Below are 25,998 nucleotides of genomic sequence, written 5' to 3' on the forward strand. Positions count from 1 at the left end.
GAAAGCATACGAAGAGGGAATCACTCTAAGAATAAAAAGATGTTCTGATACATGAGAGGAAGACAACATTACTATGGACACAGAGACCTCACTTCCAGCATGTATTACACAGCAGGTATATACCCTCAAGAGAAAAATGTGAAAGTAGGAGCAGACTGTAAAACTGCATAGTATAAAGTCTGAAAATGAATGAAGGAATCAGAATTGCAGACTGAATTTTAATGCATGGTTTTATATAACAGCAACCACTAGCATAAGTAAAAATCTTTTCTTTCCATGCCAAATGTGTTAAACACTCATAAAAGACTGGAGTTAACGGACAAAAGACGCACATTGAGAGTTTGATATCTGTTCAAGCCTCAGAGTTTATGGTGTAATTGGTTATAAGAGCATGCTCAGATGGATATGGCATTCAAATCTACAACACAGTAAATTGTAGATTTGATGCAGAATTTTACCATGGCATTTATTGTTCGCAACATAGCAAAGTCACTGCAAACTCAACATGTAAAAAATTAGGAATTTGCCTTGGATTGGCTGTAGATTTAAAGGGAACCTGTCATCAGTTTTTGAGTCTTTCAACAAATGCCACCACTTTTATCTGCTCCTGTTATGCATCCCACAAATGTTTTCATTGTCTCCTGACTCCCCCTGTATAACCCAAAAATACCATTTGATTTGGTTCCATGCTGTATTTAAATGAGGATGGTCCGGTCCGATCGACATCATCATTGCAGCATATGTACTCCTAATAGTCGTCCCCTGGCTCTGATTGATGTGGTTGATGCATCCCTCATCATCTATGTAGCTCGTGGTTGCACTGTAGCATTGCCGGCCCACACAGGCGAACTTTGCTCCGTCCTACTGCGAGCATGCGCAGTGATATCCTTTGCTCTGCCCACAGTAGGGCAGAGCAAAGTGCGCCTGTGTGGGCCGGCAATGCTACTGTGCAGGCGTGAGATACCCAGGGGAAGTCAGGAGACAATGTGAACATTTGTGGAATGCATAACAGGAGCAGATAAAGGTCATGACATTTGTTGAGAGACTCAAAAACTGAAAGACATTGAGCTGAAATAATGTGATTTACTTGCAGCTCAATGTAGAACAACAGATATCTGCCAATGAGAAGTACCCTCTAACAAGTTCAGCCTTGAGGTGACAATTTTAGGTCAAAATGGTCAAGAAGAAGCCACCAAAAAAATCACTCAGCATCATTTAACAGGTTATGATGGTATTATTTGGCAATTAAATTGCAGTATTATGTGGTACTTATCCAGAAGTATTATGTGGGTGTTTTTAGGGAGCATTATTTTGATACTGCATATTATTTGAGCAATATATGGTAATACTACGTTTAGGGTTGGACTGGCCCACCAGAGAATCGGAGAATCCTCCGGTGGGCCCTAGATTCTCCTTCAGGAGAGTTCATAGCGCAAACCTTTCCGCAGGCTATGGGGCTCTTGAGTGGGGGAGAAAGGTGGGCCCTCAGAATCAAATCCTCTGGTGAGCCCAATGTTCTTCAGCCTCACACTGACTACGTTGGATGTATCATGTCAGTATTATATGGACATTATATGATTTAATGGTGGTATTATGTTGGCTAAAATTATGAGAACGTTTCTATAAAATTAGCACTTCTGCTATGTGCCATCTTCCAAACAATACTTTAGGACAATCACAACAATATGCTATTAAGGGCGACATTGCTACGTGAGAATGAGTGATCCGCATAAAGCAATTTGCTCAGCATAAATTGAAAACAGATTTCTATAGCATTGGACTATTAAAGCAAATAAAAGAGTTTGGTTAAATTATCACACATGGTCTGAAGAAATGATTATACAGTATTGTAATTACAAATTCAATTCATCGCGTGCATATTTAATTAAATCACATTGAAAGGAGGAAGAGACACACACCTGAAGACTGAAACATCTGCAATTGTGAAATAGAGGTTGAAGACCATTAACATGAACGTCCGTGTCTATTAATAGGAATGGAGAAAAAGACGAGGCGAGGTAGCTCTATCCAAGGTCCTGAACATGCTCATTCACTTGTGTGCTCGAATGGTGATTGGAAAGGTCACATGCAAGAGAAGCTGCGCTCCATGTCATATAGAAGTCATTCTTCCTATGGCTCTGACAAGCTTAGTTGGGCCACTTTTTCCTATGGGAGTAGCCACTATGACATGTGTCACCAGTTTTCCAAAGTGCAGTAACAATAGGCTGGTGCATGCGGGGTAAGTGCCATCTATCACATGTGACATTGCTTGTCACTGGCAATTCTGCACACCTTCTCACATGGCTTCTCCGCAGAGACCAGAAGCTGTTTCCAAATAAAGTGCTTAAAGAGGTATTCCCATTTCCAAGATTCTATCCCAATATGTAGTAGGTGTAATAATAATAATATTAGCTAATACCTCCAATTAGAAATGTAGTGTAGTTTTCCTGATTTGCGATGTCTCTTTCCTCATGTGCAGGACCTTAGGTATCCATGGTAACGACCATTAGCAATGAACTAATTCACTATATCAATGGTCGTAACCATGGATGCCTAAGGTCTTGCACATGAGGAAAGAGACATAGCAAATCAGGAAAACTATACTACATTTCTAATTGGAGGTATTAGCTAATATTAAATATTACTAAATATTGGGATAGGATCTTGGAGATGGGAATACCTCTTTAACTATGGAAAATTACCAGTCTTCCATATTCCATATTCTTGTGTTTTTCTCACTAGTCTGGAGGACGAAAGTAAATTGAGCTCCCATTCAATTGGCCATTATTGTGTGACCTTTCAGTTTTGGGGCAGCAATATGCTTATTAAAATACAGAACGGACTAAGTGCTTATGTTTTTACAATGATAAAATATTAACATGAACGATTGCTTTGTCAAATATATTTGTTTTAATCAACCTAAAGGGAAATATTTTCCGAGTCTAGTATATTGATGAGTAACAGGCAAATATATGCGGGATAAGACATCATAAAGATTATTTATTCCTGCTGAGTTCATAGGAATATTAAGTGACAGTGAAAAAAGCATCTCGTCCATTCTTAAGTGGGGATAAGTGAAGATAGAATTGCTTACACAAAAGGATCACCCATCATGTGTGCCATATGTTACATGCACACCTCCGTGTAATGCTGTGTTAGCATTCTTCCTAGAATGCTTTGCATCGCAAATTCAATCTACCATCCCTACATGAGTACAGGAGGAGCGCTTCGGAACAATTGAACACACCGACACATAAAAATATAACAGTAACATATGAAATAAGTATTTTTAGTGCAAATTGGGTGAGGAAAAACCTCACAGGAAAAATAATCAACAAAATCCTGCCCCCGCCTTTATCATGGGGGTCTGCTGCATCCTGCTGGTGCATTGGTAACCTGACCTGGAGTTGGTAAGGCTGTTTCTTTTTCTGAGATTTTTCTTGATCTATATGAGCCGTTTTTGAATTTAGTGTAGGGACTCGCAATTATAAGACCCTTGACGTAGGATGCGTGCTTGCGTATTTTATACATTGTTTATATATAATTTTTCATATTTTTATTGCAGCCGGGCCCTTTAGTATTGGTTTGTTAGATTGGGGTCTCTGTGCTGGTAGAGTTCACTTATATAGTGCTGGGCAGCCCACCTGATCTAATAGTATGGGTTTCACCAATAGGCTGTAGGCCAGATCCACTGTGCATCACACATACCTGTGTGACTGGCGTCCTATGCAAGCCTCATCTGTGCGCATTTGTAATACTAGACAGCCACCCCTTCCATGCATTGCTAGGTTTGTGAGCGGTTGCTCCATCAGCACCTATTCTGCCCCCGCCTTTATCATGGGGATCTGCTGCATCCTGCTTGTGCATTGGTAATCTGACCTGGTATTGGTAAAGCTGGTTCTTTTTCTGTGAGATTTTCTTGAATTTAAGTCCTATGTGAGTCATTTTTTGGATGAGGACAATCCCTTCCCATATGCATTATTCGAGGCCAAGGCACTGCATCAAGCAGCTTCTGCTTTGGTGAAATTGATCTCATCATGTATTACATGGTTGATTATCGCATTCCTATGTGCTCCATGTAACAGAACATTTACAACATCAGTAGCAACATGTAACTTCTCCTGACAACTGCTGAACATAGGAGCAGCTTTAGACTGAGGCTGCACAAAGAATTGGCTGCGACTTATGCCAAAGATAGCAAGATGGTAATGCAAAAGTAAATGTGGTTGTGTTGTGACCTGCAAGTTGGAAAGGTGATAAATGTGTGATCAGTGATGATCTGAGTCTGACTGTTGGGACCCCCGCCAATTTGGAGAGCCTAAAGTCTGCTGTGTGAATGGAGTGGTAGGAGAGCAGGTCCAGCCCCTGCTCCATTCTCTGTCTATAGGACTGGTGGTCCCACATACTCACTGCCACTTCATTTACACAGGGGACTTTGGACCCCCAGCAATCATATTCTATCCCATAGATAGGTGATAAATGCTGTTTATGCGATAATCCATTTAAAAGACAACCACTTTCATTGCAGTTAGACAGAAATGCTGTAGGGCAACTGAATGGCTAGACATAGTCTACTAAATTAGTAGACTAAATAGTCTACAGGTGGTCTTCTCATCCATCATCCCAGTGGATGGCCATGGAACAATGAGGTGGAATAAGATTCTACAGGTGAACAACTGGCTACGTCGATGGTGCCGTCAACAAGGATTTGGATTTCTGGATCACGGAATGAATTACCTATACGATGGACTACTTGCTAGAGATGGGGTGCACCTTACGAAGACTGGAAAACATGTATTTGGAAGTCGCCTTGCTACACTCATCAGGAGAGCTTTAAACTAGAACAATGTGGGAAGGGAAGCAAAAGGCCAGAAAAAGCCATACAGCTGACAAATACTACTGAGATCTCTGCTACTGGAAGTGGAAAGGAAGAACAAAGACAAAACAGTTTAAATAATAAAAATATGGGAGGAAGAGAAACCAATCACAAACTAAAATGTTTTTATACAAATGCACAAAGCATGGGCAACAAACAAGGAGAATTGGAACTACTAACGCAGGAAAAGGAATATGATGTTATTGGAATCACTGAAACTTGGTGGGACGATACACATGATTGGAATAAAAGGCTAAAAGGATACAACTTATTTGCAAGAAACAGACTTGATAAACGAGGAGGAGGTGTCGCATTGTATGTTAGAAAAGCGTATATCTGCACAGAGATTGAAGCTTCAGAGACTGGGAGTTCTGTGGAAACTGTTTGGGTAAGAATACAAGGAGAGAACAACGGAAAGGACACCATTGTAGGCATTTACTACAGGCCACCTGGGCAAGCTGAAGATATGGATGAACTCTTTATGTATCAAATGACCAAGTTCTCCAAAAAATATGACGTAGTGGTCATGGGAGATTTCAACTATCCAGACATTTGTTGGGAATCTCTCTCAAGTAAAACTAGCAGGTCAAGCAAATTCTTATCCTCTCTTGCTGACAACTTTATCTTCCAAAAGGTAGGGGAGAAAACAAGGGGATCTGCTACTTTGGATCTAATCCTTATAAACAGGGAGGAAATGGTTGAGGAGGTAAAGGTGGCTGGGACGCTAGGAGGCAGCGATCATGCTATTATAGAATTTTGGATAACTAGAGGAGGAAGACATGTGAAGACTCAAACTTCAAGGTTAGATTTTAGAAAGGCAGATTTTAAGAGACTCAGAAAGAGAATAGGAGGGATCCAATGGCTGGATGTCCTTAAGAACAAAAATGTCCAGGAAGGATGGGAAATTTTTAAAAATGAGATTCTCAAAGCACAATCGTTAACAATCCCGAAAAGTAGGAAGAATGGGAAGCATTTAAGGAAACCAGGATGGATGAACACAGAACTTAAACACATGCTAAAAAGAAAGAAAGAAATGTTTATTAAATGGAAAGAGGGAGGCATATCTAAAGAAGATTATAATGCAGTCTGCAGATCCTGTAGGGCACGTATCAGGTTAGCTAAAGCTGACAATGAATTAAGGCTTGCAAGAGATGTCAAAAGCAATAAAAAAGGATTTTGGGGGTATGTCAAAAGTAAAAGAAAAGTCAAAGATGCTATAGGATTTTTACAGGATGAAAATGGAGAAATGGTAAGAGAGGATGTTGAGAAGGCCGAACTTTTTAATTCCTATTTTGCATCTGTTTTCTCTCAGAAAGAAAATGTAACATCAACTGATCTTCACTGTCCTTTTAGAGGAATAGAGGAATCCAAGTTATCTGTAAACAGAAAGATTGTGAGGGAATATTTAGCTAACATAAATGAGTTCAAGTCTCCAGGTCCAGATGAATTACACCCCAGAGTACTGAAGGAGATCATAGAAGAAATTTTAGAACCACTCTCCATAATCTTTGAAAATTCTTGGAGAACAGGAGAAGTCCCAGAAGACTGGAGAAGAGCAAATGTTGTTCCTATCTTCAAAAAGGGGAAGAAGGTGGACCCAGGGAACTATAGGCCGGTGAGTCTGACTTCTATACCAGGAAAGATCTTTGAACAAATTATTAAACAACATGTATGTAAGTACATGGATAAGAATGAAGTGATTAACCAGAGTCAGCATGGGTTTGTAACTAACAAGTCATGTCAGACTAACTTAATTTCCTTCTATGACAGAATCACTGACTGGGTGGATCAGGGAAATGCTGTAGATATAGTATATCTTGACTTCAGCAAAGCATTTGACAAAGTATCTCACACCATCCTTATTGAAAAAATGACCAAGTATGCAATGGACCAGGCAACTGTTAGGTGGATTCATAACTGGCTTAGTGATCGGACTCAAAGGGTGGTTGTAAATGGCTTCACATCCAGCTGGATGAATGTCTCAAGTGGGGTACCACAGGGCTCCGTCCTGGGACCTGTATTGTTCAACATCTTTATCAATGATTTAGATGAAGGAATTGAGGGTAAACTGATTAAATTTGCTGATGACACAAAGCTAGGAGGGATAGCTAATACTAGAGAAGAGAGAGAGGATTCAAAAAGACCTAAATAAACTGGAGCAGTGGGCAGCAACCAACAGAATGGTTTTTAACAGGGAAAAATGCAAAGTACTACATCTGGGCAATAAAAATGAAAAAAGCATATACAGAATGGGAGGAATAGAGCTAAGCAACAGTACATGTGAAAAAGACTTAGGTATACTAATAGATCATAGACTTAACATGAGCCAACAGTGTGATGCAGCAGCAAAAAAGGCAAATACAATTCTGGGATGTATTAACAGAAGCATACAGTCTAGATCACGTGAAGTCATTATCGGTCTTTACTCCTCTTTGGTCAGACCTCATCTGGAATACTGTGTACAGTTTTGGGCACCACATTTTAAAAAAGACATAGACAAACTGGAGCAAGTTCAGAGAAGAGCGACCAGAATGGTGACTGGTCTGCAAACCATGTCCTATGAGGAACGGTTGCAGGATTTGGGAATGTTTAGCTTGCAAAAAAGAAGACTGAGAGGAGACTTAATAGCTGTCTACAAATATGTCAAGGGCTGTCACATTGTAGAAGGATCATCTTTATTCTCATTTGCACAAGGAAAGACTAGAAGCAATGGGATGAAACTAAATGGGAGGAGACACAGATTAGATATTAGAAAAAACTTTTTGACAGTTAGGGTGATTAATGAGTGGAACAGGCTGCCACGAGAGGTGGTGAGTTCCCCTTCAATGGACGTCTTCAAACAGAGGCTGGACAGACATCTGTCTGAGATGATTTAGTGAATCCTGCTTTGAGCAGGGGGTTGGACCAGATGACCCAGGAGGTCCCTTCCAACTCTACCATTCTATGATTCTATGATTCTATGAAATTAATCTGCCAATTACACATTGTATATTTCACTAGTGGAGAATGAATGATGTTATGGCGATAAAAACTGCAAAAATACTCCAAATTCAATGCAATATTCTATTCAATGCAATATTCAGGAGAAAATGTTGGCCATGAGCAAGAGTGCCAATGGAATTTCTCCAAGCCAGTATTTGCAAATAATAGGGAAAAAAGTTCTAATTCAAATCAGTTTGTTACCTTGTGGCTAAAAATGAAAATAAGTAATTATGTACCTAGGTTTCTTAGCCTTTTCTTAGACACATTAAGTTATCACAATAGCCTTTAATGTGCCTGGTGTAAAGCACAAACAGTAATTGGTGGGGGGATAGACATATTTATAGGCATGGTTCTTAAGGAGAGGAAATCAATTTAAGGTTTTGAACAGGGTATGCAAGACTAGGGTGACGAGGTAATGTATACAGTACTGATTTCAGAAGTCATAGGGATGCGATGAGCCAAACTTGTAATTTATAGTGTGGGTGTAATCAGGATATCACAAGGGTATAATCAGAATCAGACAATGAGGTAAACAAGTCTGATACCAGTACTTTACTGAATTGCAGTCGTTATCAATTAGACTTGGAGAATCAGAACTTCAATAAGTAATAATAACTGCAGGGGATGGTCTGTAAAGAGAAGCACTTTACAATACATTTTGATAAAGTCAGCAATCTTAAAATACATTTTAATGGTGCATTGAAATTTTCATTGGAAAATGCCCCTTTTTATAAAAGACTAAACTTATTCTATGTAAAATCCAGTTTTGGCAGCTATTTTTAATTTCCAATGCCAAGTCTTATTTATTAAAGTACCCATAAAGTTATGGTTAGGTGAATGTTTAGTTCTGGTGTCTTCTCGGACGGCACTCGGGTCCTGCAATATGACTATGTAGCCATATCTAAGTCATATATTCTAACGTTCCCACCCAAAAAAAATTTATTTCAGTTCTTCAATACAAAAAGTGAAACTCCCATATAATATATGTAATGCACACGCCCGGGCTGAGCGACGTGTGCGTGTATATGAAGTGATTCCACTGGACCGTGCCGGAGAGTGAATGCCTGGAGGGGCGTAACTAAGTATTCACCCGATCCGACCAGGGTCGCACGACGGCATACGACGCCAGTGCACCTAGGAGGAACCGAGCAGAGGGACCAGGTGCTACTCCAGGACAGACCCCGGACACGGCTGTTGACCCACACAAGGGAATACAGGAACAGACAGGTCAGGCTGGCACACAGACAGGTGGGTATAGGCAGGCACGACTGGTATGCAGGCAGGCGGGTATGCAGGCAGGTGGGTACAGGCAAGCACGGCTAGAGTGCAGACAGGGAGGCACTAGCAGGTTGGAACACAGGTGGGATAGGACCCAGTACACACTGGGACTCAGGAACAGAACCACAGATGTGGCGGACAAACACAGTAGAGTGAGGCCGCCTGGTGCGGTAAGCAAGAGTAAAGCAGGACGAGGCTGCCTTGAGCGGTGAGCAAGAGTAAAGCAGGACGAGGCCGCCTGGAGCGGTGAGCAAGAGTAGAGCAGGACGAGGCCGCCTGGAGCGGTGAGCAAGAGTAGAGCAGGACGAGACTGCTGGAGCAGCGAGCAAAGGGTCAGAGCAGGACGAGACTGCCGGAGCAGCGAGCAAAGGGTCAGAGCAGAGCAAGACTGCCGGAGCAGCGAGCAAAGGGTCAGAGCAGAGCGAGACTGCCAGAGCAGCGAGCAAAGGGTCAGAGCAGAGCGAGACTGCTGGAGCAGCGAGCAAAGGGTCAGAGCAGAGCGAGACTGCCGGAGCAGCGAGCAAAGGGTCAGAGCAGAGCGAGAACCGCAGGAGCGGAGAGCGAGGCAGGGCTCTGTTCACACGGAACAGACAGGAAGGGAAAGGCAGAACCAGATACCCACAGGGTACTTGCAGTGAAGTAGCGAGTGGACCACAAACTCACAAACGGAAGTACAGTGACAATGAACAGGAGTTAGGTACGAGTTCAGACTCTGCAGAAAAAGGAAAGGTACGGACATAGAGAGAAAACAGGAAACAGGCTAGAAGAGTATTCAGACAAGAACAGACACAGTAGCAAGATACAGGAGCAGGTCTAGGTATGCAGCCCCTAGAAGGCGGAAGCAACAGGCTAGGAGCGTGTTCAGACAGGACAGAGAAGATACAGGAGCGGGTCTAGGAATGCGGCCCCTAGAAGGCGTAACGAACAGGCAAGGAGCGAGTTCAGGCAGGCCTGGAAATACAGCCTCCAGGAAAGGCAGGCAAGCAAACACAGAAAGGGACTGGGCACATTCAGAGTGAAAGAGCACACTGAATGAAACACAATGCTCAGGCAGGGTTTCCTGGGAGGAGCTGGGTTAAATACCAGGTGACAGACAGCAATAGGCTGAGGACGCACAAGGGGTGTGCCCGCAGCAGGTACAAGAAACAGGAAGTGATCGGGCGCCGCCCTTAAGCAGCAGAAACAGAGGCAAGCAAACAGCATGGAGGGAAGCCAGGCTAGCAGACTGGACTGGAGATCAAGTGCGCGCTCTTGCACAGTGGGAGATGGACCACTATGCAAGGATGCCGCCAGGTATGTTACAATATAGAGTCATTACAAACAGAGTGATCAATTTCACATGTGTATTTCTTTTAATGTTGATGATTATGGCTTACAGCCAATCAAAACACAAAAGTCATTATCTCAGTAAATTGGAATAATTAACAAAAAACACCTGCAAAGGCTTCCTAAGCATTTAAAAAGGTCCATAAGTCTGTTTCAGTAGGCTCCACAATCATGGGGAAGACTGCTGACTTGAAAGATGTCCAGAAGGCAGTCATTGGCGAACTCCACAAGGAGGGTAAGCCACAAAAGGTCATTGCTAAAGAAGCTGACTGTTCACAGAGTGCTGTATCCAATCATATTAATGGAAAGTTTAGTGGAAGGAAAAAGAATGGTAGAAAAAGGTGCACAAGCAACCGGGATAACCGCAGTTTTGAAAGGATTGTTAAGAAAAGACCATTCAAAAATTTGGGGGAGATTTAACAAGGAGTGGACTGCTGCTGGAGGCATTGCTTCAAGAGCCACCACACACAGATGTATCCAGGACATGGGCTACAAGTGTCGCATTCCTTGTGTCAAGCCACTCATGACCAATAGACCACGCCAAAAGCGCCTTATCTTGGCAAAGGAGAAAAAACCTGGACTGATGCTCAGTGGTCCAATGTGTTGTTTTCAGATGAAAGTAAATTTTGAATTTCATTTGGAAGTCAAGGTCCCAGAGTCTGGAGGAAGAGTGGAGAGGCACACAATCCAAGCTGCTTGAGGTCTAGTGTGAAGTTTCCACAATCAGTGATGGTTTGGGGAGCCATATCATCTGCTGGTGTAGGTCCATTGTGTTTTATCAAGACCAAAGTCAGCGCAGCCATCTATCAGGAAATATTAGAGCACTTCATGCTTCCCTCTGCTGACAAGCTTTTTGGAGATGGCAATTTCATTCTCCAGCAGGACTTGGCACCTGTCCACACTGCCAAAAGTACCAATACCTGGTTTAACCTTCCTCTTGTGTTAGCTTTCTGTTACTCTTTCTTATGTTAACGGGTCGGTTTTGACCCGTGTCTTAAATCACCCCTAAGATACCCTAAAAACAGTTATTTATGATCCAATTTTTTTCTTACCTCTTAGTTAGCTTGTTAGGGTTTCTCATCCATGGAAGGATTGATTTTAATATTTTTGTTGTGGCCCCCTGGGCCTTTCATTTGAGAGCATACCCTTCATTTTCAATATAAAAATATTGTCAAATGAACCTCAAGAGAATAATATAAACTTAAAAAAGTTTGTTATATTACCTGACTATTACTGAAGGGTTTTAGAACACATTTCTTAAATGTAAAAAAAAGTATACATATACAGTACAGACCAAAAGTTTGGACACACCTTCTCATTTAATGATTTTTCTGTATTTTCTTGACTATGAAAATTGTACATTCACACTGAAGGCATCACAACTATGAATTAACACATGTGGAGTTATATACTTAACAAAAAAGTGTGAAACAACTGAAAATATGTCTTATATTCTAGGTTCTTCAAAGTAGCCACCTTTTGCTTTGATGACTGCTTTGCACACTCTTGGCATTCTCTTGATGAGCTTCAAGAGGTAGTCACCGGAAATGGTTTACACTTCACAGGTGTGCCCTGTCAGGTTTAATAAGTGGGATTTCTTGCCTTATAAATGGGGTTGGGATCATCAGTTGTGTTGTGCAGAAGTCTGGTGGATACACAGCTGATAGTCCTACTGAATAGACTGTTAGAATTTGTATTATGGCAAGAAAAAAGCAGCTAAGTAAAGAAAAACGAGTGGCCATCATTACTTTAAGAAATGAAGGTCAGTCAGTCCGAAAAATTAGGCAAACTTTGAAAGTGTCCCCAAGTGCAGTTGTAAAAACCATCAAGCGCTACAAAGAAACTGGCTCACATGAGGACCGCCCCAGGAAAGGAAGACCAAGAGTCATCTCCGCTTCTGAGGATACGTTTATCCGAGTCACCAGCCTCAGAAATCGCAGGTTAACAGCAGCTCAGATTAAAGACCAGGTCAATGCCACACAGAGTTCTAGCAGCAGACACATCTCTTCAACAACTGTTAAGAGGAGACTTTGTGCAGCAGGCCTTCATGGTAAAATAGCTGCTAATAAACCACTGCTAAGGACAGGCAACAAGCAGAAGAGACTTGTTGGGCTAAAGAACACAAGGAATGGACATTAGACCAGTGGAAATCTGTGCTTTGGTCTGATGAGTCCAAATTTGAGATCTTTGGTTCCAACCACCGTGTCTTTGTGTGACGCAGAAAAGGTGAACGGATGGACTCTACATGCCTGGTTCCCACCATGAAGTATGGAGGAGGAGGTGTGATGGTGTGGGGGTGCTTTGCTGGTGACACTGTTGGGGATTTATTCAAAATTGAAGGCATACTGAACCAGCATGGCTACCACAGCATCTTGCAGCGGCATGCTATTCCATCAGGTTTGCGTTTAGTTGGACCATCATTTAGTTTTCAACAGGACAATGACCCCAGACACACCTCCAGGCTGTGTAAGGGCTATTTGACCAAGAAGGAGCATGATGGGGTGCTACGCCAGATGACCTGGCCTCCACAGTCACCAGACCTGAACCCAATCGAGATGGTTTCGGGTGAGCTGGAACGCAGAGTGAAGGCAAAAGGGCCAACAAGTGCTAAGCATCTCAGGGAACTCCTTCAAGATTGTTGGAAGACCATTTCCGGTGACAACCTCTTGAAGCTCATCAAGAGAATGCTAAGAGTGTGCAAAGCAGTCATTAAAGCAAAAAGGTGGCTACTTTGAAGAACCTAGACTATAAGAAAGATTTTCAGTTGTTTCACACTTTTTTGTCAAGTATGTAATTCCACATGTGTTAATTCATAGTTTTGATGCCTTCAGTGTGAATGTACAATTTTCATAGTCATGAAAATAAAGAAAAATCTTTAATGAGAAGGTGTGTCCAAACTTTTGGTCTGCACTGTATATATTTTATATTATTAACTCTAGTAACATCTATGGTGTTACGGGTCAATTTTGACCCATATCTAACTACTTTATGAAAAAGGCAAAAAACAGATTTTTTTTTTTATAGAACTTTAATACAAATAAAAGATGAAAATTATATTAACATTAATAGCAATAATAATAAAAAGTAGCTTTTCTAGGTCGAACAAACAAACAAACAACAATCAATCAAGCAAATCAACAGAAATCAAGTAATAGTTTTTAGATGCATTAGTATTTAGATGCATGTGTGGCAAAAAGTGACACTTTTTGTGTGTTCTTTGCAGAGGTATTTTTTGCAGCCGAAGCACGATGTGTTTGTCTTTCTGTCCTTATTGCTAGGGCAGACCTGACACCTCTTTCTTTTAGAATCAGGTGGTCTCACTGGGGTTGTGGCTGTTGTGGCTGATGTTGAGGCAGGCCTGGTTGAGGAGGATGCTTGTGATGATGCTCTTTGTGTTGCTGTGGGTGTGGACGAAGCACTTGTTGAGCTCTGGAGTTGTCGGACCAAGGCTGCAGCGGCTGGGTCTCGGGGCACTCGTTCCCTTTGGTCAATGTGCTCCTTGACAAGGTATCTTCCTTGTTCCTCAAGAAACATCCTCCACTTGTGTTTTTTCTTTGAATTCCATCCTTGGTGAATGTGGGTCCACAACACAAATGAATTGCATGCTGACACATCAAGGATGTTGTAAAATACAACCATTGGCCATCTCCTAGTCATTCGCTGGCAAGTGTAGGTGGCAGTCAGCTTGTCCAGGTTGTCCACTCCTCCTTTGTTTTTGTTATAGTCCAGGATGATTATGCGCTTTTTGTCACTTCCTGATGACACAGCTGCATCTCTGTGAAGTGTGGACATCAGTACCACATTCCGTCGTTTTTTGGGGCAGTATGAAACAGCAGTGATGGTGTCTGTAAAAACAAACTTTGAGGAAAGTGGAGCCCTGTCCTTCATCTGCAACAATTCAGCGGGCAGCTCAGGTTTGTTTTTTTTCACTGTGCCCACCATGGTGATTTTCCTCCTGAGAAGTTCTTGTCCAAGGTCATAGCTGGTAAAAAAAATTGTCACAAGTAATGTTGTGACCCTGCAGTCCAGTAGTCATATCGAGGACTACACGTTTTCCTTGTTTTTTTTCAGGGATGCCGCTTGCAGACTTGCCTGTGTAAATCTATAGATTCCATGCATAGCTAGTTTTTGCATCACAGGCTGCCCAAATTTTTATGCCGTATTTGCCTGGCTTACTTGGCATGTATTGCCGGAAGGGGCATTTTCCGCGGAAAGGGAGAAAACGTTCGTCTACTGTCACCTCTGGCCCTGGGTTGAACATCAGTGGAAGGAGCTGCACCCATTTCTCCCAAACATCCCTGATGGGAGCAAGTTTGCCAGATTTTGTTCTGGTGTCTCTGTTGTCAAATCTGAGGACTCTTGATATCATTTGAAAATTTTGAAGTGACATTGTTGCCCAGAAAATATTCCTGCCTGTCGATGCGTCCCAGAGACTATCAGTGGCCTCATTGCAGGATTTGTACACTCCAGCAAGGAGAAGAACACCAATGTAGGCATCCAGGACATCATCATGAAGGTCATTCCACATGTTGCCGTGGACTTTTTTTCCTTCAAGGTTTGTCATAGCAATAATGACTTTTTTATTGACAATGGCATAAACAGATCAAAACATGACTTGATGTCACTTACTCTTGTCACAGCAAACCTTGTGATCCCAGGGGTCATTTTTATGACATTTGCAGCATCTGCCCTGCCATGTACATCTGGAGGTACTGAGCTCCAACTGATCTTGCCACTTTTGGATTTGAATCTTTCAGCGGGAGCAGCTTCAGCACCAGTGACCTCCTCATCAGACTGATCAGAACTGTCTGTGTCTTCCGGTTGATACTCCACATCATCTTCCTCCTCAGAAACCTGTTCATCTGTATCAGTTTGCTGCTGTGTGTCCTCTGATTCATTATCATCTAAGATATAATCCAGAATTTGGCTTACATCAAATCTTCTCCTCATTGTTGCATGTGTAAACTGGAGATGTATACTCTGCAAAGTACCAACTCTAAGCTGATTTGGCCATACATGCCTGGACATGTCCCTAACTCAAGTTGCTGGAGGTAGAGCTGGCTGTGGGCTGTTGGTTTATATTGTGTTTATGAGTTCAGTTTTGGGACTTATTATTGTTTTTTTACTCTTATATTAGACCTGGTTCGAAATTGACCCCAACAACACAAATGTTATAATTTTAATAACAGCATTTTTACAATTTAGTTAAATAGTTTTATTTATTGTATTTTGTTTAAAAATAAATTCCTGAAAAAGTCAAAAAGTCTTGATGCAATAAACAAATGTATGTAGAATTTGTATGCATTTAAAACCTAAAACGGGTCGGTCACAACCCTAACACAAGAGGAAGGTTAAAAACAACAGTATCACTGTGCTTGATTGGCCATCAAACTCGCCTGACCTCAACCCCTATAGAGAATCTATGGGGTATTGTCAAGAGGAAGATGAGAGACACCAGACCCAACAATGCAGAAGAGGTGAAGGCTGCTATCAAAGCAAACTGGGCTTCCATAACACCTCAGCAGTGCCACAAGCTGATCGCCTCCATGCCACACTGTATTGATGCCAACATTTCGGATTTTAAAAACAGTGACTTGGATGAAACACGTCGGGTCATACAATAAGGGAGAGTGTAGGGTCTCCATACAGGGCTAGTTGTGGATTGCCCTTGTCAGGGCGTGAGTCTGTGGAGTTAGAGTATGCTTGAGCCGATCAGGGAACCACAGGGTCAGCTTATAACTCAGCTGCTTGTCCGGGAGGAAACCAACCAGAACAAAATAAGTCCCCACATGGAAGATCATAATGGGTGAGAGCTTTCCATTTTATCTCTAACCATTGTTTTTACACATACCATATTAAAATCTCCGTACGGAGCACTATATGGGTTATGTGATATGCGTTTGTCCAATTCCAGTTGTTATTGGATCTATTGGGACTTGTTCGTTTGAACTGATTAACAAGTTAGGCAACAACAGTGTGGAAGACATTTTTTCTATGTAAATAGAGATATTCTGTCTCTGTAGGGTTGGGGGGGTCTGTCCAGGGCTCCTTCAATACCCACTTATAACCCACCCACCAACAGATACTGATCCTAATTTCAAATTGTGATCTCCATACTGCAGGGTAGATCAGAATTTATTTTTTAAGTACTTCTGAATATAAGAGAGACAGACCTTCAGACTATACATAAGGTGATTGATACCTAAATTGAAGTGTCTAATTTATCTCTGGGGGGCATGAATACACTCCTTTTAATATATTGATTAAAAGTTAGGTTTTATATGTTCTCACATATGCTATCTCTGACCTGAATTGAGTGAGATTTATTTTGGATATGGTGGGTATTCACTTCCACTTTTTGCTGTTATTCCAATCTATATATATCACCATTTATATTGCCAAATGACAGGTTTTTTTACATGGTCACAAGAATCCATGATAGAAAAGCTCTGTGTGCCTCCATGTAAACTTTTAGGAACAATATAGGCCCTTTGGGACCATTTATGGGAATCATGTGGTACAGTTCCCCCAAAAAGCCATGTGCAATAGACAATACTTGCCAACTCTCTGAAATGTAGCTCGGTTCGTGGTAGCATGGGAGATCGTAATAGAGCCTTCTCGGACAATCTTTGTACAAGCCACTCCATTTTGCTGGTCCCAATTGAACTCTAACCATCACTCTTTAGCACTTAACCAGGCTTATGGGAGCCCACTGGATTATGTTCACAAAGAGGCTGCTGGTTGATGGAGCGACCTGGCCAAGAGAAGGGTCGTCAAGCTGGATTGTCACATTGTCAAAGTAAGGTAAAGAATTCTGAGGCATTTGGGTAAACAGAAAAACAAACCAAGGTGAGTTACTTTATACCAGGAGATAACGGACACAAGAGCTAGACAAGGCAACAGAGCAGAGTAGTAACAAACTATAACTCGCAGTTAGAAGTTAGCTCAGCATGTTGTAGCAAGACATAAGGTCAATCTGAGATGAACTACAAATCCAAACCACACTGATATAAAACAGGACAACGCCTGCATTAACCATTGCTGTCGGTAGTGCAAGCGGCATGAACAGAGGTCGTAGAAGATGGTTCAGACATGGACACAACACTTTCCTGGAACTAGTGTAGACCTCCCGCACTGCCCTTATTAAAGTGTATTATGACCTATTAACAGCAAAATCCAATGGTCAATTCTCCCTTCTGTTTCTCCTGGATCTTCTGACGCATTTGACACTGTGGATCACCAGCTTCTCCTCAATATGCTCCGCTCTATAGGCCTCAAACACACCGTTCTCTCCTGGTTCTCCTCCAGTCTCTCTGACCGCTCCTTCACTGTATTTTTTGTTGGCTCTTCTTCCTCTAATCTTCCTTTTACCATCGGGGTTCCTCAAGGCTCAGTCCTAGACCCCCTCTTCTTCTCCTTATATACTGCTACTGTTGGACAAACCATTAGCAGATTTGGTTTCCAGCATCATATCTATACTGATGACACCCAACTATACACCTCTTCACCTCTCATCTCACTTTAATACAAAATACCAGGGATTTTCTGTCTGATATCTCTAATATCATGTCCTCCCTCTATCTGAAACTGAATCTCTCCAAAACAGAACTACTTGTGTTTCCTCCCTCTGCTAACCTACTTATACCCGACTTTGCAATTTCCTTGGGTGGTGCAACTGTAGCACCCCGAGGACTCGGCTGCTACAGGGGTATTGCACCTCGAACCAGAGGTGTGGTATTCCACTCCCGGGTAAGGATGGAGCGTGGAACAGAGCTCAGATAGCTGCATGCACTACACTCATCCCATTTCCGGGGGACAGAACAACGGTACTCCCACCAGATAGATGTGCAGGTACGACAGCGTCTGTCCCTGGCTGGAGTGGGAGGGGGGGAGGAACATCCCTGTAGTGTAGGAGCAGATAGGGGAGAGACTCTGGGCATAGGAAGGAGCCCATTGGGTGCTAGTCACCTGGGCTCGGGTGTCAGAGGGAGTATAAGAGGTGGGCACCATCTTGAGACAGGGAGTTGAGCCTGAGGAGAAGCTGAGGGAGAGTTCAGCCAGAGAGGGCTGACAGGGAGCTGTGGCTCCGGCTGGGCCCAGCTCCAGGGCCAGGCCTGAAGCACTGAGAAGGAGGCAGAAAGGCCCAGAGACGCAAGGAGAGAGGGAACCCTGAGATCCCACAGGAGAACGAAAAGGGTGAAGGGTTGGCAGAGAGGGGTACCGGATCCCAAACTGGTGGAGGCTAATCATCCTCAGCCAGGAACCGGAGGTCGTGGTCAAGCTTTGGCACGACCCTCACCACATCCACCAGGAAGGCACACCACGCATAGGGCCAGGGAAGCCAGGAAAGGTTTCACCACCAAGAGGCCCGAGGGAGCCGGACATAGGTGGGTCCCTAGTGAGAACGGCCAGTAGGAAGAAAGAGAGGGGAGCTCTGGACCACGCTCTGGAACTACCTGGGAGTTGGCCGAGTCCCTGACCTGGTGGACGCAGCATGACTCGGGTGGTCCTTATTGTGCACGAGCGACCGGATAAAGAACAGTGAGTAAAGCTTTTGAAACTGCACTTCAAGCCTCCGTGTTTCGTGGTCACACCTGCACCTTCAGTACTGGGACACCCGCACCATCACTCCCCTCATCCAATTCACATCTGCTGCCCTGGGGCCATACCCCTCCCGTTGGGGGTTATACCATCTACGCTGCACAACCACATCACCGGCCTCAGCGGTCTGCCCTGCAGCGGCGGCTCCATAGCCGCATTCAACGGGTGGCGTAGTCGAACATTCTAACATCTACTGCTAAATACTGCCACTCAGTTTGACTCCCTGGGCACGGACCGGGTCACCGCCACGAGACTACTACCCCTATCTGATCCGGCTCCGGGTAAGCCCCCGTGCGCGCGATGCCGCACGACATAGCAGGCCCAGGGGCGCGTCACAACCATAACTCCCAAACAGCAGGCTTGCTGTCTTGGGGACATATTTAACACAGAAATTTCCTTTATTCTCCGAATCCAATCACTCACTTGCTCGTGTCACCTGCACCTTAAAAACATCTCCAGAATCCAACCTTTTCTCACCTTTAAAGCTGCAAAAACTTTTACTGTCGCTCTTATTCACTCTTGTCTGGACTAAGGCAACTCTCCACTGATTGGTCTCCCTCTAATTAAACTCTCTCTTCTCCAATTCATCCTGAATGCAGCAGCCAGGGTTGTATTTCTATCCGGCCGCTTCACCGACGCCTCTACCCTGTGCCAATCATTGCACTAGTTGCCCATCCGTTACAGAAAACAATACAAACTTATCTATCTCACCCACAAAACTCTTCACAGTTCTGCACCACCATATATTTCATCCCACATTTCTATCGATCAGCCCTCCCGTGCCCTCCGTTCTGCAACTGATCTAAGATTAACATCCTCCATAATCCAAACCTTGCACCTCCGTCTCCAAGATTTCTTTCGTGCTGCGCCAGTTTTCTGGAATGCTCTACTCCAAACAATCCGACTAATATCTAGCCCCCATGTTTTTAAGCGTGCTTTAAAAACACATCTGTTTAGACAAACCTATCATGTCAACTCACTAACCTAACTCACCTCTGTTCCCTCCTAAATGTTAATCATAATCTGCTCCTGCCTATTCATCTGTCTCTACATCCTCCATGCACCAAATAGCACACGGTAACTCAGACAGATCCTGGGTGATGACTGGATATGGCAGCTTAATATGAAAACACCTATTATAATAATGATGGCTGGACTGATTGTGTCCTCCTATTTCCTTATACTCTAGATTGTAAGCTTGCGAGTAGGCCTCTCACTCCTAATGTAACTGTAGAACTATGTGTTACATTGTATTTTTTTTATTGTCTGTACATGTCCCTACTTAATTGTAAAGTGCTGCAGAATTTGCTGGCACTATATAGATAAAAATGATTATTATTATATTACTGGCAAATCCACCAGGCAAAGAGCGATTTCAGCTCTATATGCATCCTTAAGAAGTAGATAAAGTAGAAAACTATGGCAGACTTGCTCTTTTAGGCCACTGTATGCATTAGGTCTGTAGACTACCAAAGGCAAGAGCATCATAATGTCAAATCAGGCCACAAACTGCAGGGAAGCAAATGAGTGCACTGTTACCATGTTGAAGTACAATGGGGGCATATTACCATGTAGAGACAAAGAGGGAGCACTATTATTGTGTGAAGGAACAGAGTGGGCACTATTACATTGAGGCACAGAGTGGGCACTATTACATTGAGGCACAGAGTGGGCACTATTACATTGAGCCACAGAGTTGGCACTATTACATTGAGGCACAGAGTGGGCACTATTACATTGAGGCACAGAGTGGGCACTATTACATTGAGGCACAGAGTTGGCACTATTACATTGAGGCACAGAGTGGGCACTATTACATTGAGGCACAGAGTGGGCACTATTACATTGAGGCACAGAGTGGGCACTATTACATTGAGGCACAGATTGGGCACTATTACTTTGAGGCACAGAGTGGGCACTATTACACTGAGGCACAGAGTGGGCACTATTACATTGAGGCACAGAGTGGGCACTATTACAGTATGAACACACACAGGGGTACTTTTACTGTGTTTAGCATCAGGGACTCATTATTACTGCCTAGAGCATTTCTGATGGTTATAGCGCTATGTGGTTTGTTTTGAGGTTGGTCAAAGTGAGGAGGATACTGAAAAAGCAATGAGCCAAAATGTATGTGGGTTTGTCATTTTGCAGAGAAGAGTTGTGAATGAAAGAAATCGTTCAATGGTCTAGGCCAGATGGCCAAAAAAAAGGAAAAATAACTACGGTAGTATTGGATGGTGTTAATATCAAGTTTAGTTCATTATCAGTATAGTGATAATGGTAGCAGCCATGGTGTGATTGGGATCTTTTGTCAATTATATGGCTGCATTATTATTTTTATTGGTCTAGGCATATTAGGTTTTGCTTGGTAGCAGTATGATGACATTATTCATACAATACTGTATCTGTATTTAGAAAAATATCACTGTGTGTTATCATTGGTGTAATTTAGGACTGCAGGAAACATTTACTACTAATGCGACTTTAATTAAGGTTTCCGTTAGTTTTATTGATAAAGAAAGGGTATTAGAATTTATGTGGTCTCTAAAATGGCTCCTGGCCTGCAAAAAGGGGCATGGTTTGCCACTAAAATGTTTCTAAACCCACCTGAAGGCATTTTCCAAAAGTTGGTAAGTATACATAAGGCTCTAATGCCACCATGAAAACTAATGTTACAACAAAACTGAATAATGAGAGATATTCACTCTAGAGATACACTCTACTCAGTTCTACGAATCAACAATTATGGGGCTCGTATTGTAGGATATTCACCACATTTTACATTAAAAGTGATCATGACAAAACATATCATGTGAAGCTTTTTATGGTTTCACTATTTTATTGTAATTCAACCTTCAGCACAAAGAAATGCTTTCACTTTATCTAACATTTCAGGTTCAGTGCATGGAACAGATATATTTAAATGTGGCAGAAAGACAGCGCTTATTCTACAAGTGCAGTGCAATCATGATAATGACTATGTTAGTATTCTCTTATCACAAGAACCTGCTTAATAACTGAACGTTTAGTACTTGATTTAGAATATACGGTATGTCACTGACTACAATATGAGTTACAGCAAAAAATCATTTACCATCATGGGTTCTGTTCCATGTCTACTCTGACTATTCTAAGAACCTCACCTAATACATACAGACAAACTTTACACTCATGTGGAGCTACAAATGTTTATTTTCACGTCATCACGGGCATCCCAGGTGACTTTTTCCACTTATTTTTTTTCTGTACCTTATACTCTTGTCCATCTCATCTGACAACTAGTAATCACCTCTCATTACATCTGTAGCACTTTCCAGTCAAATTCTAACTGAAGGTTAGCCTGCACAGTGGCAATGGTAACCACACTATTTCTGCAGAATAAGGTTCAGTATTTTCTAAGGTCCTATGTTTACCACTGAGACTGCTAATATATTACATGTATAGCAGTCATATGTGACACAAGGGTACCTACATTTATCTCACTACCTGTCAATAAATGCAGATAAATATATAAAATATAAATATATATATAAATAATATATAAATAAAAACCTATACTGTGATGATGGCACTGTCTCTACTGGAAGCGACCGTTGATTGGCTGCAGGGTTCGCTTATTTGAAAGTGGCAAAAACAATACAAATATTTGTGGACCACTGATGTGATGATGTGAGGTCATTTCCCTTATAAACTGTATATTACTCCCATGAAAGTCATGAAAAGCTATTTATAGTAATAATTTACAATTTTTCAGCACCCTGTTGTCATCATTGCGGATGTTAATCTATGCAGCTGAGGGGAGACACTGAACAAAATTGCACAAGATAAAATAGGAAAGTTCACTTATAGCTCACCACACTCCCTCTTTAATTATGTCCTTTCACTAGTTTGAAAATGCTAAACTGGCCATATCATGGAATAGCGGCTGAAGAGCTGAGTAAAACATAGTTGTTGTTTTTTTTTAATTCCTCCTGTCCATTGCGGAGTTATTAGCTACCATTTTAAAGTTTAGGATAATAATTTACGTCATAGTTCAACTTGGCATTACCAGAGATTTGTCTATAGTTCATTTACTTTATTTCCTGCATGAGGTTGACCAATCATACGCAGGTAGCATCATGCAGGGGAGAAAAAAACACGCCCTCCTCACTGATCACTGCAGCTACAGTGTAGAGAAACAACTGAAATGAGTTATATATCCTTACAAACCCTTCAAAATTTTTAATCCACATTAACATGTGGCACCCCAGGGGTCTGGTTTCCCACAGTAATGTAATGTTATGTCTGAGAGCAGGTGGGAGGTCCTTTGGTCAGGGATCCTGTGCATGCCACACCTCCTGCCCAGTCTTGGGAGGGGAAGAACTTCCCCTATATAAACCCGGGGCTGAGGCAGGGTTAGGAGTAGAGAAGAAGTAGAGACGAGAAACAGTCATAGGAAGAAACAGCAGAAGCTCAGTGGGAGCAATACTACTACGAGTCAGGGGCTGGCAGCTGCAGAGCTCGCCCTGACTGAGAAGCTTTCTTACCGGACCCGGCGTCCGAGGCTGTGGGGACTAACTCTTACCCAGCATCAGAAGCCGACCGGCAGGGGATTTCAGGTCCTCAGGCCCAGAAACCCGAAGGCCCGGTCACACGCGTGGGACCAGCACCGCCATCGTGGAGCGGAAGCCATTAGAAGGCCCCGAGTCACCGGCCATACGGGTGAGCACCACATGGTACACTCAGGGACGTGGGCTACTTATATCCGCTTCTAGCAAGGTAGCCAGAAGAGTACAGTCAGTTTGGGAGGCCTACAACTCCGCCTGGCCAGGGGAGATCCCATCTGCTCAAGGACTGACCAGGCCCCGTTCGCTAGCAAGTACTCCGGGAGGGTCTATCGTTGTTACCAGTAAAGACCCTGAATTACACCGCACCGTCTCTGAGTGGTTCCTGCTACCCCCATCTTCCACGTCGGCTGCCCTGAGGCCATACCCCTCCCGTTGGGGGTTATACTATCACGCTGCACAATTCTACACCGGCCTCAGCGGTCTGCCCTGCAGCGGCAGCTCCATAGCTGCAAATCAACGGGTGGCGTAGTCGACACTCAAATAACATCTATCAAGACTGCCACACACTGAGTTTGACCCCCTGGGCACGGACCGGGTCCCCGCCACTCGGAGACTACAACCCTCATCTGATCCGGTTCCGGGTAAGCCCCCGTGCGCGAGACACTGCGCGACACAGCAGGCCCAGGGGCGCGTCAACTTTGGCGTAGTCGGCAGGATTTCGTGCCCGCAACCACCGGGTACTGCGTGCCTGAAAAAGAGACTTTTAAAACTTACCATCCGTGAAGTTTTCCCGCCATCGGTGAAGATTCCCGCCATCCGGCGCCATTTTCAGCCTTCTTCCCGTCATCTGTGAAGATTCCCGCCATCCGGCGCCATCTTCAGCCTTCTTCCCGCCATCCGTGGAGTTTTCCCGCCGTTGGACGCCATCTTGAGGACGCCGCGCGGGAAGAAGAGGGGCGTGGACTCCGAAAAGCCCGCGAGAACTGAAGCCCCGCCTCACGTCCGGACGTTGCGTAAGGTCCTGGAAGGAGCCCAGCAGACGCCAACGTCACCGGAGCGCGACGGAAGGTCCTCAACCCTGACGATCCACTGCGGAGCCGCGGCCTACGGAAGAGGATCATCGCAAGGTAGGCCACGGTCCACTAGGGGGGAGAAGGATGTCGGATACGGAGGAGAACTTCACCGCTTCAACCCCCGCCAGCGCCACCGCTGTCGCGGTCATGCCTTTCACCATGCCCTATATCCCGGGGGCAGCCTGGCTACCCCAGTACTCAGGGGAGTCACATACCCTGCAGGACTTTAGAGAAAGGCTGGATAGCCTCTTCCAGGTGTACCCCCTCCCAGAAGAGCAAAAAGTGAGCATCCTGGTGGCCCAATTAACCGGAGCAGCCCGAAGGGAGGTAAAGTCCTGGCCACCTGGGGGGAGGACTGTCGCAGGGATACTAACCCGGCTGAGGGACACCTTTGATACCCGCACCTCAGCCGAGATCAAGCTTAGATTCTACGGGTGCGAACAGCGGGCCCATGAGAGTATAAGGGACTATGCCCTGAACCTACAAGAGGCCCTGAGAGCCGTTAAGCAGACCGACCCTGACGGCGTGGGAGACGAGGACAGGCTGTTGACTGAACAATTTATAGAGGGTTTATATTGCAATGCCCACCGAACCCAGTTGCGGGCAATGGCCCTACAGGACCCTCATCTGGGATTTGCACAGTTCAAGGACAGAGCCATCCGGGTGCTCCGAGAACCGGCACCGGATGGCGTTGTGACCCACAGGCGCCCAGCTATCACTTACCACCAGGAGGCGGCGCCCTTGTCGGCAGGGCCTGTAGGGGCTGATGCGCAGGCTTTGAACAATGACCCGGCTCCAGACCTGCACCATCAGGTCCAAGAGCTAGCTAAAAGCGTTGCTGCGTTAACCCGAACTGTGCAGTCTTTACAGGCTTCCACTCCAGGGAAGATCCAGCTGGCATCCGGACCGGAGAACATCCCGTGGCGTCGACCAAGGAGGACCCCACCGGACAGAGGAAGACCCAGTGACCGGTACAACGAGGACGGACGACCCATCTGCCGCCGCTGCAATCAACCCGGACATATGGCAAGGTACTGTCCTTTAAACTGGAACAACCTGGGGGTAGAGGGCCAACCCCCAGGAAAAAAAATCACCAGGCCCATCGAACTGGCGCGACAAATATGTCGGAGGACGTCCAGTCTTGCCTGTGGTACTGGATGGCATCCCTATGAGTGCCCTACTGGACACCGGGTCACAGGTCACCACCATCCCGTACGTGCTCTTCAAGCAGTACTGGAATGACTCGGATATAACCCGCTACCCTGACGACGACTTGAGTATCATCGCCAGCAATGGTCAGCCCGTGCCACAG

At 44.0% G+C, this 25,998-nt stretch overlaps 1 protein-coding gene across 1 annotated transcript in view; it reads right to left on the reverse strand.

The window, feature by feature from the left end:
* The window catches only part of TMEM132B (transmembrane protein 132B), an 874,875-nt gene that overhangs the window by 218,434 nt on the left and 630,443 nt on the right, over nt 1–25,998 (reverse strand). The window lies entirely within an intron of this gene.

The sequence above is a fragment of the Phyllobates terribilis genome, unplaced genomic scaffold (genome assembly GCF_046119375.1).
Source record: "Phyllobates terribilis strain yellow unplaced genomic scaffold, ASM4611937v1 Scaffold_1__5_contigs__length_1240528914, whole genome shotgun sequence".
Classification (NCBI taxonomy): Eukaryota; Metazoa; Chordata; class Amphibia; order Anura; family Dendrobatidae; genus Phyllobates; species Phyllobates terribilis.